Raw genomic sequence first — 11,562 nt, forward strand, 5'->3', positions numbered from 1 at the left:
TATATGGACCTTGATCCCATGCTTTTGCATTGCATAACATCATTACTTTATGCACTTCATTTGTGGGGGATTCTAAAGTCTATTTCCAAAAAAAAAAGGAAACGAAAAAAGCAGAAAAAAAGGGAAAAAAAGTAGAAAAACATAAAAGATGAAAAAAAGAAGAAAAAGATACTATATGCAAAAAAAGAAAAGAATAAAAGAGAAACAAAAAGTGTGAAAAGGCTTTAGGATTCTCCATAAATGAAACATGCATTCATACTATCATGCATTACATAGTTCTCTCAGCAGCTTATGAGGGCCCTTTCCATTGAAATTCTGACTTCAACAACAATATCTGACTTCTCACCGCTATGTGCTCGAAAGTTGGTATTGGAATAACTCCGTGAGGTTTTTGACTAAGACGAGAACAAAAATGGGGACTATGAATCAGTGCATGGAGGTTATTCTAGCCTTTTCTTTTTGACAAGAAGAATTGAGATAGGTTCCTCAGAGGCCAAATGGAGATGTTAATCTCACCCCAAGAGAAGGTCTTGTGAATCAAAATGTTTGAGTACTATTGAGATTCCTATTGCTTTTAAGGAGGGAACCCATCATGAGAATAATTTGGAAATGGAAGTCTTCAAGTTTCTGATTATTGAAACTGAAAAAAGGTTCCACCTTTTGGAGAAAAGTTTGAAAGCCATAAAAGGTCGCGACTCCTTCGAGTTAGACATTGTATGTTTGTGCCTAGTTCCTGATGTCAAGAACTACATGGGTTGTTCACTCGCACTCTGAATGGTTTGGATGTTGAAGCTTAAGTGATAACCATCTCTTGTACATATGTGGAAGTTGCTTGGGGCTCCCGACCGAGGGATAAACAAGACATATTCTTATCTTGAGCACTTGCATCATTTGCATTGCTCGAATCCCTAAAGCACTACAAAGTTTTGTGCAACTCCGTCAAAATATTTTGCCATGTGATAATCAAGAGTGTTCTACGAAGACATTCCTCATTCTCAAGGTTCTTCTTCATATCCTAGGTCATCTCTTCCCGGAATGTTCTTCTCAGTGGCCTTTGCTCGTCAACAGAGAAAGAAAGAATACGAGAAATGAATCGGTGTAATATCAGTGCCTTGTGCTTAGTTATCTCCCTGATTGTTGGTATTTCAGTTGGTGTGGTGGGTCTTGCTTACCACATATAGCTCTCCTGAGTTTGATAATCATACTAGATTCTTCCATTCATGATGGTGATTACTGTTCTAGCATCTATATTTGGGGCTCCCGACCGAGGGATAAGCAAGACATTGTCTATCTTGAGTATTGCATCATTTGCATTACTCAAATCCCTAAAGTAAGGGAAAAATACACCACTATTGTACGCCTTTGTTGGAATATTCTTCTGGGAAGTAATCTAAAGTATTTGGAAGAAATAGATGATGATGCTAGGTTATTACCATGCTGGGGCACTTGACCATTCAACTGAAGATGGTAGGACATTCAAAGGCAGAATTCAAGTCCTCGTTGATTTCAGAACAACCATATCCACTCCAAGAGGTTTTATGCACAAATTGAAGTCTCGATGGGGTATCAAGGCTGCAAAAGGCATTCAAGAGCAATAAGTCCATACGGAGTCAAGTCTCCTTAATAAGGGCATTCATTTAATTCTTTATTACATTCTCACTGGTAACAACATTTCATTGTTTGTTTAAGCATTGCTAGCATGTAAAAACTTGTTAATTTTTGAATGAAAATCATAACACATTGTTTATGTTTGTCTTGAAGTAATCAATTCGTTTTCACTCATAAAAATGTTTTTGGCATTACGATACCAACTTTTACTTATCACTTGCTTAGGCAATGAGCGGAGGGAGAATGGTGATAAAAAAGAATGCAGAATCCCTAATTGTGTGTTTTTGAATAAAATCATGCTGATGATGTACAGGCAATGTTTCAAATCCCCAAACACTAGAGATATAAGGGAGATAGACCCTCGTTAACCCATTTGAGCCTTGAAGTAGGAGTTTCTTTTCTGATCAGAAAATACCCTTAATTTTAACCCGGGGGAAGGGTAGTGTTCATTTAACTTGATCAAATGTTCAAAACTCATGAATGGTACACATCTAAGGATACAATAATGGTTATCCTTCAAAAGGTTGAGGAAAGTCAAAACCGTGATGGTTATCCTTCACCTACAAAGAGGACAAAAGATGACGATACCACAATGGTGATCCTTCATCAATCATGGAATGAGGCAGTCGCAATCACTTCCAACGAATCAAAGACAATGAGAGGTGTAGCAACCTGCCCTAAAAATTAAGATTTAGAGTCGCCACCTATTCTGAAGGGCGAATAGGAAACCCTACGCAGTTTAGAGATCGGGGTAAGTTATTATAATCAGGTCGAGGGAAGGTGTTAGGCACCCTCAACCCTTTCCTAAGGTTTGTATCTAAAGATAAAGGTTTATGGCTAAAATTGAGGTTTATAGCTAAGGAAGTGAATAGGGGAAAAATTGAGATTTTAGGGAAGGGGACTCGCCTTGGTTATCCAAGTGCCTACGTATCTCCTTACGGAGAATCAGAGTCAACATAGTTCGGGCACAGGATTGTACGCCTTAGAATTGATTATGGAGGTGTTTGAAGGCTTTTTGAATGGCCTATCGTAGTTTGATTTGATTTGAAAGGCATTTTGAGTTGCCTGATTGAAAAGGATGAAAATCCGTAGTATCGTGGTTTAGTGCGTTTTAGGTGTTTTGGGCGTACAACCCTGATTTGATATGGCACCGTTAGATGCGGTGATCAATAGATTTGATCAGTATAGCTAACGGATTAAGGGGCATTGCTGGTTACTCAGATCGATAGATTCGATCATCGCAGCCAGCAAATTAAGCGTGTTTTGAATTTTATGTATTTTATGTTTTATTCTTTTATCTCTCGTCTAATGCGACTAATAGCTTTAGTCGGGCCGAGGAGAGAATTATTCAAGAATTAATTAAATTTATATTAACAAATGAATTGAATTGATCAAAATTATTTCTCGCCTACTGCGACTAATAGGTATAGTCGGTTCGAGGTGAAAATTTAAAATTAATCAAGAATCAATTGAAATTTTTGCCCAAATGGGATTGGGGCAAACCCTAACGCGTGGGTAACCTATCTAGGTTTTTTGTGATTTATATAATTAAATATGTTAAATCGAATAATCGAAAGACTCGGGAAAAATCCTAATTCTTAATTATGGCCCTAATCCTAATTTACATCCTAATCCTAATTTAATTTCTAATCCAAAATAAATAAATAAATTAAACATAATTTATATTTAACCTAAACAATAAAAATAGAAAAAAAAGAAATATATGAAAAAACCTGGTTTGAATCCTGTGTTTATTGGCCTTGAAGGTGCATGATAAACCTCTAGCCTTGCATGCGTTAGATGTGGATTATTGGAGATCTCATGGTGGAGATGTGAGGACGCATGATAGTCTTGCGTTGGCTGTGTGCATTGAATTCTGGATGGTGAATCTGCAAAGAAAAATCAGCAAAATAATGTCTTGGCTGGGGGTAGAACCCACACCCTTCAAGTTATACACGCCTTTGCTTACCACCTGGGCCAGTCAATTATGTTGTATATACAATAGAAACCATTAAATAAATATGAAATTTAAATGGGAAAGTCAAAGAGTAGCATGCGTGGGTCCCCATAGCGCTTTGGACTGGCCAATCACAATTCGTGCGCGTGGAGAGAGGGAGTTTGACTCGCTGACCAGCCAACCATCATCCGCCATGCAGCGTCGTCTTCAACCTTCAACCTGCAACTAAAAATAGCTACGATTTCGCCTCTGATTAGCTACGGAATTTCGATGCTTTTTTGTAGCAAATTCTGCGTTCTCCAAAACCTGCGCAAACGAAGGAAACAAAACAGAAAGGCCACCCAGATGTAGCTATGAAGGTGTTACAAAGCTATTGGTGTGGTTATTTTGATCTATAACAGCCTGGACTGTGGAGACCGAAGCAAGCTTTGTCCTTGCCCTAACAATGGTGTTTTCCAATCCTAACGTCAAAACTCAAGATTAATGGTTCACATGTATTCTAAACAATCATATGAACTTGAATGCACCGTTAGAATTCATCAAAAGCACCGTAATTATTGAAAACGATTTCAAAAAAACAAACAAACCTTGTGAACGAATGACGACGTCGTGGGGCGTGGCTAGCTTCGAGCATGGCCTGGTGAATCTTCTGACACCTTTAGGAAGCCAATGGAATGATCCAACGCCGCTGAAACTTGCTCAGAAACTCCCTTCGACTTCTTCCTCCTTCTTGAATTTTTTGCTCTTATTAGAACCCTAGTGGCCTGCTCCTCTTTCGTCCCCCTTTCTCTTGGTGAAATTTTTAGAATATATATGTGAATGGCATTAGGGTTAGTATGGGCTTGGACTCTTTATGTTTTGAGAGAAAGAATTTGATAAAAATCACATGGTTTCCTTTCTATTTTTGTCCAACACTTTTCTATTATTAGACCAAACGAATTTCCAATATATTGTGATCAAGATTTGATTGAAAAATAATTCTTGTACCTTCCTTGGGATATCTCCATTATTTATTTAATTTAAGTTGAATTTATTTGAATAAAATTCAATATAAAAGAAATAAAAATAGTAGAAAATAGAATAATGGATTTAGAGGTCTTTATTTGGGTCATGAATATGTTTGAAGTGAAAATATTAGGCCCATTAGTCAAAAACCAAGTTTTGGGCAATTAGGGTTTCATGCATATCTTGAAAATTGCCCAACTTCAACCATGCGTATCTCTCTCAATTTTAATCATATGAATGCATTCCAGGACTTTTTAGAAAGCTCAAAGAGTCCTCTAAATGACCTCTTCGATTCCATCTCAAATGAAGCTTCCATGCTCATGTTATGAGCTTTGACCTAAAAGATGTTTTTGTTGACCTTTTTTGAGGACCTTTAATATATTGCACCATATCTTCCAAATGAATCATTTCTGGCCTTGGCTTGTGAGAGGCAACGTTGTAGAGAATCAAATTTCCTTCAAGATAGGCTTTGGTTGGGAAATTTTTGATGCTCCATGTGAAAGTTATGACCAGTCAAAGTTGAGTTGACTTTTCCTATAAAAACCCTAATTTGAACTTTTAAAATTTATTCATTTCTGAGTTTTTATTAATGGATCATGATCAGTGTTTGATCAAATGATGGATATAACTTCACATACTTGATGTTGACTAAAAATCTCGAAGTTTGATTGTATTTTGGCTATAGTTGACTTTTAGGTCAACACAGTCGATTATTGGTCGTTTGAGCCATTGAGTGAGCAATCCTTGGAATAGAAGCTTGACTTTTGTCATGGAGGTGCCTTGAGACATATGATAGACCTTGAGATCCGTTTGAGGCCTTAAATATTCACAATCTTTTGATAAATTGCAAACCCTAGTTTAGTAGGCCCTCGATTAGGAGAATATTGACTGAATAAACCCTTGAGCCTTGAGCCCTTGAAGATGAAATGATATGGGCAAATTTTGGGGTATGACAAGAGGTCACAAGACTTGTTCAAAAAAAAAAAGAAGATGTGGACCTCCGATTTTTTTTAATACCGGGCCATACCTCTGATCTGTAGAGATACGTGAACTGACTCTTTTTTGTCGCTTAATGCTTTCGCATTTTTTTGAAAATTCACAGAGTCGCCACCGACCTTTTATTTTATCCAATTAAGGAAAGGTTTATAAAAGAAACAGAAAAAAGACCTTTAAGAAATTCTGGGTAAGGGTGTAGGTTATACAAAGGGAAGGTGTTAGCACCCTTTGTATCCATGGTTATCCATGGGCTCTTAAGTTTGCTTAGCTCACTTGTTTTTCGATGACTTTTCAATTGCTCTGAAATTGCTCATATGTGGTTTCAAATACTTTTGTAAATTGAATTTTGTAATGATCCGTGTGTGGATGTATACAAAATGCTTGTTTATCTTTCGAAAGATGTTTTGAAAAGAACGTTAACTTTGTAATAACCCGTGTTTGGAGGTATACAAAGTATTGTCTTTTTTGAAAGTTTTGAAAAATCAACAGTGTATGAGAATTTTGTTTGTTTTGATTTGAGCAAGCAAACTAGGAGGTCTACCCTGAGTTGTAAGGTCTTTATCCTGTTTCCTTTAAAAATCTATCCTTTCACCGGATATAAAAGCAAGGTCCGATTTTGTACTCAAAACAGTTGAATTTGACTTTGATTTTGAAAGATTGTAAAAGGGATTACCTGAAGAGGTGCAAGTGTGATTGTGATTGGATTCAGATATTCATCTTTTGAAGTTAGTGATCTAACGGTTCAATTTTATCTTTGACATACACGCAGTTTATATGTGCTGGAAATTAAAATGCGGAAATGTAAAGTGCGGAAAGTAAATCTACGCTATTACATCGATTGTGCGGGAAATGTAAACTAGCCTATTTACATGAATTTGACATCCTATACATTTATCTAGGAATTTAAATTGCAAGAAAAATAAAAGGCATGTTTTTGGATTTTTTATGATTGATTTTAATTTAAAATTAATGCATAAAAAATAAAGAAAAAAGATGAAAATAGATTTAAACCTAGAAATAAGTTTAAAATATGTACAAAATATTTGTTAATTAATTTTAAAACAAAACTAATTTTTTTTGGAATTTTTGGAATTGATTTGAAATTGATTTAAGTTAATTAAAACATAATTATGCAAATAATTATACAAATAATTAAAACTTAAAGATAAAATTATTCAAAATATGTACAAAATGAGTTTATAATATATAAACAATATTTAACACAAAGAACAATTTTTTTTATGATTTTTTGATTGGTTAGAATAATTAAAAAGCAAATATATAATTATATACTAATTAATTATGCAAAATAGCCTTAATTTAAATAAAATATTAATATTTTTATGCCTAAAAATAAATAAACATTTTATCAGATTAAAACTAAAAATAAAAATATTTTTGGTGTTTTATGATTGGTTGATTTTAATAAAAATGCAAAATATAGAGATTTGTTAATTAAAACCTGCAGGGGGGTGTGCTAAGCAAATCTGGAAAAGAACTATGTTTAGTTCAAGAGATGCTTTTTGGGCCAGAAACCAGGGGTGTGGATATCACTACGTACAGGCCCAGTCCACTTGTTCTTTTATTTTTCTGATTTTTAGTTATGTGGGGTCCACGTTTTTAAACCAGAGCCAATCATGTTATAACGTTTTGCCACGCATGCCACAGACTTATTGACCAGCCAATAGGAGCGAGGGAAGGAGCCACGCGTGCAGTCAACCCTGCCCTAGCTTTGCTGACCGCCGGAATAGTGTTTTCCGGTTGTCTTCTCCGGCGAGGTAGCTTGCCAAACCTGCGAAAACGTTAGTTTAAACACCAAATGAAGGCCCTACCCCCCTAAATCGAGGCCTGGGAATCCATTGGTGAGGTTAGTTTGGACTGAAAGTGCTTGTGTTAAGAGATTCGAAGAGAAACATAAACTCACGGTTGACAATGGCAACCTATGTTCAGGACGTTAGAACTCTCATGCTAGGGTTCAAACCTGATCTGATGGTGATTATAAACTCAACCATAGCCATGAGACATGTTAACAACGCATAAAATTTGAATTTGAACTAAATGAAAGTTTACCAAATCGGAGAGTGAGAGAACTCGAGTTTCAGGCCTCTATGAACTTGGTTATGGATCTGAACTTACTCAAATAAGTTCCAGGAAGTGATTTATGGACTTAGTTTGCTTTGAAACTAGCTGCAAATTTGAATACGAATTTTGAAGTTTCTTTGATTATTTTTTGAAATATGAAGTGTGTTCTTGCTATATCTTTGATCTATTTCGTGTGTCCTCCTTACATTGAAGTATACTAGCCTATTTATAAGCCAAGGGCTGCTTAAAATCTAAGCTAAAAGCATTGATGAGCTTTGTTGAAACTTTGATTTTTAAATATTAAAAATCTTTGAAAACTTGACCAAGTCACCTTGCCTTTACTTCTCTTGCCTTGCTCTTCAATCTTCTGCAGAAAGAGGAAGATTCTTTGAGGTGAGTCATGCTTGATTTGTAAGCTACCATTTATCCATGCATTTTCCTTTTAATTTTAATCTTAAAGTAAGATAAAATCATGCAAAAATGGATAAAAAAAAGGTATGGGCTTAGTCTTGGTCGTGGGAGGCCCATAGTAACATGGAAATGATGTTTGAATGCTGAAAACTTGGCCCCATTTGGAAAAAATACATTTTTGAGCAATGTTGATTTCATGCATTTTACCAAAATTTAGCCAACTTCAACAAGGTGTAAATCCTTCAATTTTTGTCATATGAAGGAGATCTTGCACTTTTTGGAAACCTCAAAGAGTCCTCTAACCAATGTCTTTGGTCTCATGTCAAAATGATTTTTGAAGCTCCTTGTGTGTCCTTTTGAAAAAAGTGTCTTTTTGTTGACTTTGAAAATGACCTGTAATGTCTTTGGTCATATTTTTCAAATGGTGAATCCAATGACCATGGGATCAATGGAATTTGAAAGATAATTGAATTTCCTTCAAAACAAGCTTTGGTTTGAATTTTTTGGATGAAGGATGAGAGAGTTATGATCAGTCAAAGTTGAGTTGACTTTTCAGGCAAAAACCCTAATTTTGAATCTTAGGGTTTTGTTGATTTTTGATCTTTCCTTGATGAACTATGATCATCCAATGATCAAATGATGAATCCTTTGACAAAATATGGACTTTGACAAAAAATTTCATTTTTGACTGTCTGTTGACTTTTTTGGTCAAACGGGTCGTCTGTTGACTGTTTGAGCTGCTGACGGTGCGTCTGAGTGATTTGAAGTTTGAAAATTTGTATGATGGTACTTTGAGATATATGGATGTATATGAAATCCATTTGAGCTCTCAAAAACTTGTTGCCCCTGTAAAAACAAGAAAAACCCTGATTAGGGACTGTTTGTGTAGGAGACAGTTAAGCGTACCTGATTTTTGTGCAGTGTTGAGTCTCTGCTAATCATGTGATATTCAGAAGACTTCTTTGAACAAAAATCTTGGAATTTTGAATTGTGAAAGATTGATTTGATTGATGGTACAAAACACTGAGAATTGTACTGCCAGCAGTTTGGCTGTCGACTGACTGTTCAGGTATTGACGTAGTAGTTAGAGTGAAAAATCAACAGTCAAAGTTAATTTTCTTTTTTGTTGTTTTTTTTTGTTTTTGTTTTATGTGAAAAATGAAAGTTTATTTACATGACTTGTTAGAAAAACACAGACATAATAAATAACTAATATTTACGGTATGCGGGCAAAATTACCGATAATAACCCTGAAAATCATTTAATGCACAGAAATAGGAATATTTGACTGGCAGAAAACACACAAAATATTATCTTAGTAATTAAGCAATATTATGACAAATAGTACAACATTTAATACTGACAGTACAAATATCACGTACTATATTGAACAGTGCGACGAATAAACGGTACATTTAAGAAATAAGAAATACGGCAAATTTTAAGAATGACGATTGATAACCCATGCTATGAATAATAACATGTAGATGATTGGGAGCATAACCATTGCAGGTCCACACTCCTCAGGACTATGCAGGCAGAAGAAAGTCATGATCACCGTAGCAATGGTGATGACTGTAAGGAACAGTGTTTCTATCCATTTTGCCATTCTTGTTAGGGAAGAAGAGAAAATAGATATGAGATAGGAATTTGAAAGATGAGTTGGAATTTGATGTGAGATTTTATGGAAGAAAATGAGAGGTATTTATAGAATGGAAAGAAGGAAAGAGACGTTGGGGAATGATGTGATTCCGTACAAAAGGAAAATTTGAGTGGAAGTAAGATTTGAAAGAAAGAGTATGATAGTGTTGGAAAAAGGAGAGATTTGATTTTTGAAAAAGAGATTTGAAAAGATTTTTGCAAATAATGGAATATAGTACAAAAATTAGTGGGAAACAAAAGATAATAATAATCTAATTGTTACCAGTACAGTCTGAGTTTCCTGATTCTGCGCCTGCAAAAAGATTTAACTCTGTACCAATTGTGTCAGTACTACTTATCTGTAAATAAATAAATAGCATGTGTGAAGTAATAAATAGTATTTGGTGTTTGCGTAAGAATAAATTCAACTGCAAGCCAAATTACTGTATAAGAAAGATTCTAAAAACTAAGTATTTCATATGTCAGGATATTTGTTGAAATAAAAATCCATGATTATATGAGACCCTTAATTTTCAGATTGGAGTTTTCTTGAAAAATATGTGGGCAAATTTTGGGGTATAACAGAAGAGCAAAAAATATGGCAAAAAAAATGAAAAGAAAAATGATGAAAGAAAAGAAATAGCAATAAAAAGAAAAATGATGGCGAAAATAAAGCAAGAACAAAGTCGTGTGATAATGAATCAAAAGAATAAAAGATGAGCGACTGCCATGTCCGAAAAACCTCATTGACTCCTCAACCATTTCAAAAATTCCTTGTGAGGGATGAGCACTCATGTTGAGTTAATTGAACTTAGGAGTGGAGAACATCACGAAGGGGGTGGGCACCAAATAATTTTGAGCCTAAAAATCCTTTGTTTCTGAAAACCGTGAACCCGGCCAAGTTACAACCCTTAAAAGTCCTAATTGAAGTAGGGTTTATTTCGAAGACGCACTCCAAAGAGATAGCATTTAACTGACTCTCAATGAAGCGAAACACATATCTATGTTGGTATTGTATGCCCGCTTTACATTTCATTCACAAGAGGTGGCCAACTCATTGCATAAAAAGTTTTAAACTTCAAGACTAGCATAAGCTTTGCATTAGAATTATCATTCTTAGAATTAACATTCTTTTGCATACAAAAAATTTCCTTAAACATCAAGGAAATTTCTATGATGATAATCCATGAAGAGCTTGATCATTTCAAAGTAAAAAAGACTTGAGAATTCCGTAGAGCAAAAAGAAATCACTTCAGTGATTAAAGCAAGTTGTATGAATACTCCATTGAGCATGTGCAGTTTGATGCCTCGTTGTTTGATCATTAAGGGACAAGTGCCTGAGAACTCCGTAAAGCCTGATCAGTTTGATACTGTTCTTGATTGGTTACCCTGAGGGGAAAAGGTTGAATGCTCCATTGAGAAAATCAGTTGATACCTTCTTTGATTGACTACCCTCAGGGGAGAAATCTGAATACTCTGGTGAGTAGATACTTTTTTATTAAGTATCATGAGGAAAGAGTCTGAAGACTCCATTGAGCGCGATAAAGTTTCTTTCACAGTTTGTTTGACTTCAAAAGAAGTAAACTTGAGGACTCTGGTAAGATGTACATAATCAAGGGCAACTACGACGAGGAATCTCTCTCGTGAGTTCAACCAATCTGGGGCAATCAAATTGAGGTTTGACGTCTCAAATTCAACCAATCTGGGGCAATGAAATTGAGGTTTGACGTCTCAAATTCAATCAATCTGGGTCAATCAAATCGAGGAATCTCTCTCTTGATTTCGACCAATCTGAAGTAGTGATGTCGAGCCACATCTCTCAAAGCTTAGTCAATCTGAGACCGTTACGTCGAGATTCGAAA

This window comes from Vicia villosa, linkage group LG7 (genome assembly GCF_029867415.1).
Source record: "Vicia villosa cultivar HV-30 ecotype Madison, WI linkage group LG7, Vvil1.0, whole genome shotgun sequence".
NCBI lineage: Eukaryota > Viridiplantae > Streptophyta > Magnoliopsida > Fabales > Fabaceae > Vicia > Vicia villosa.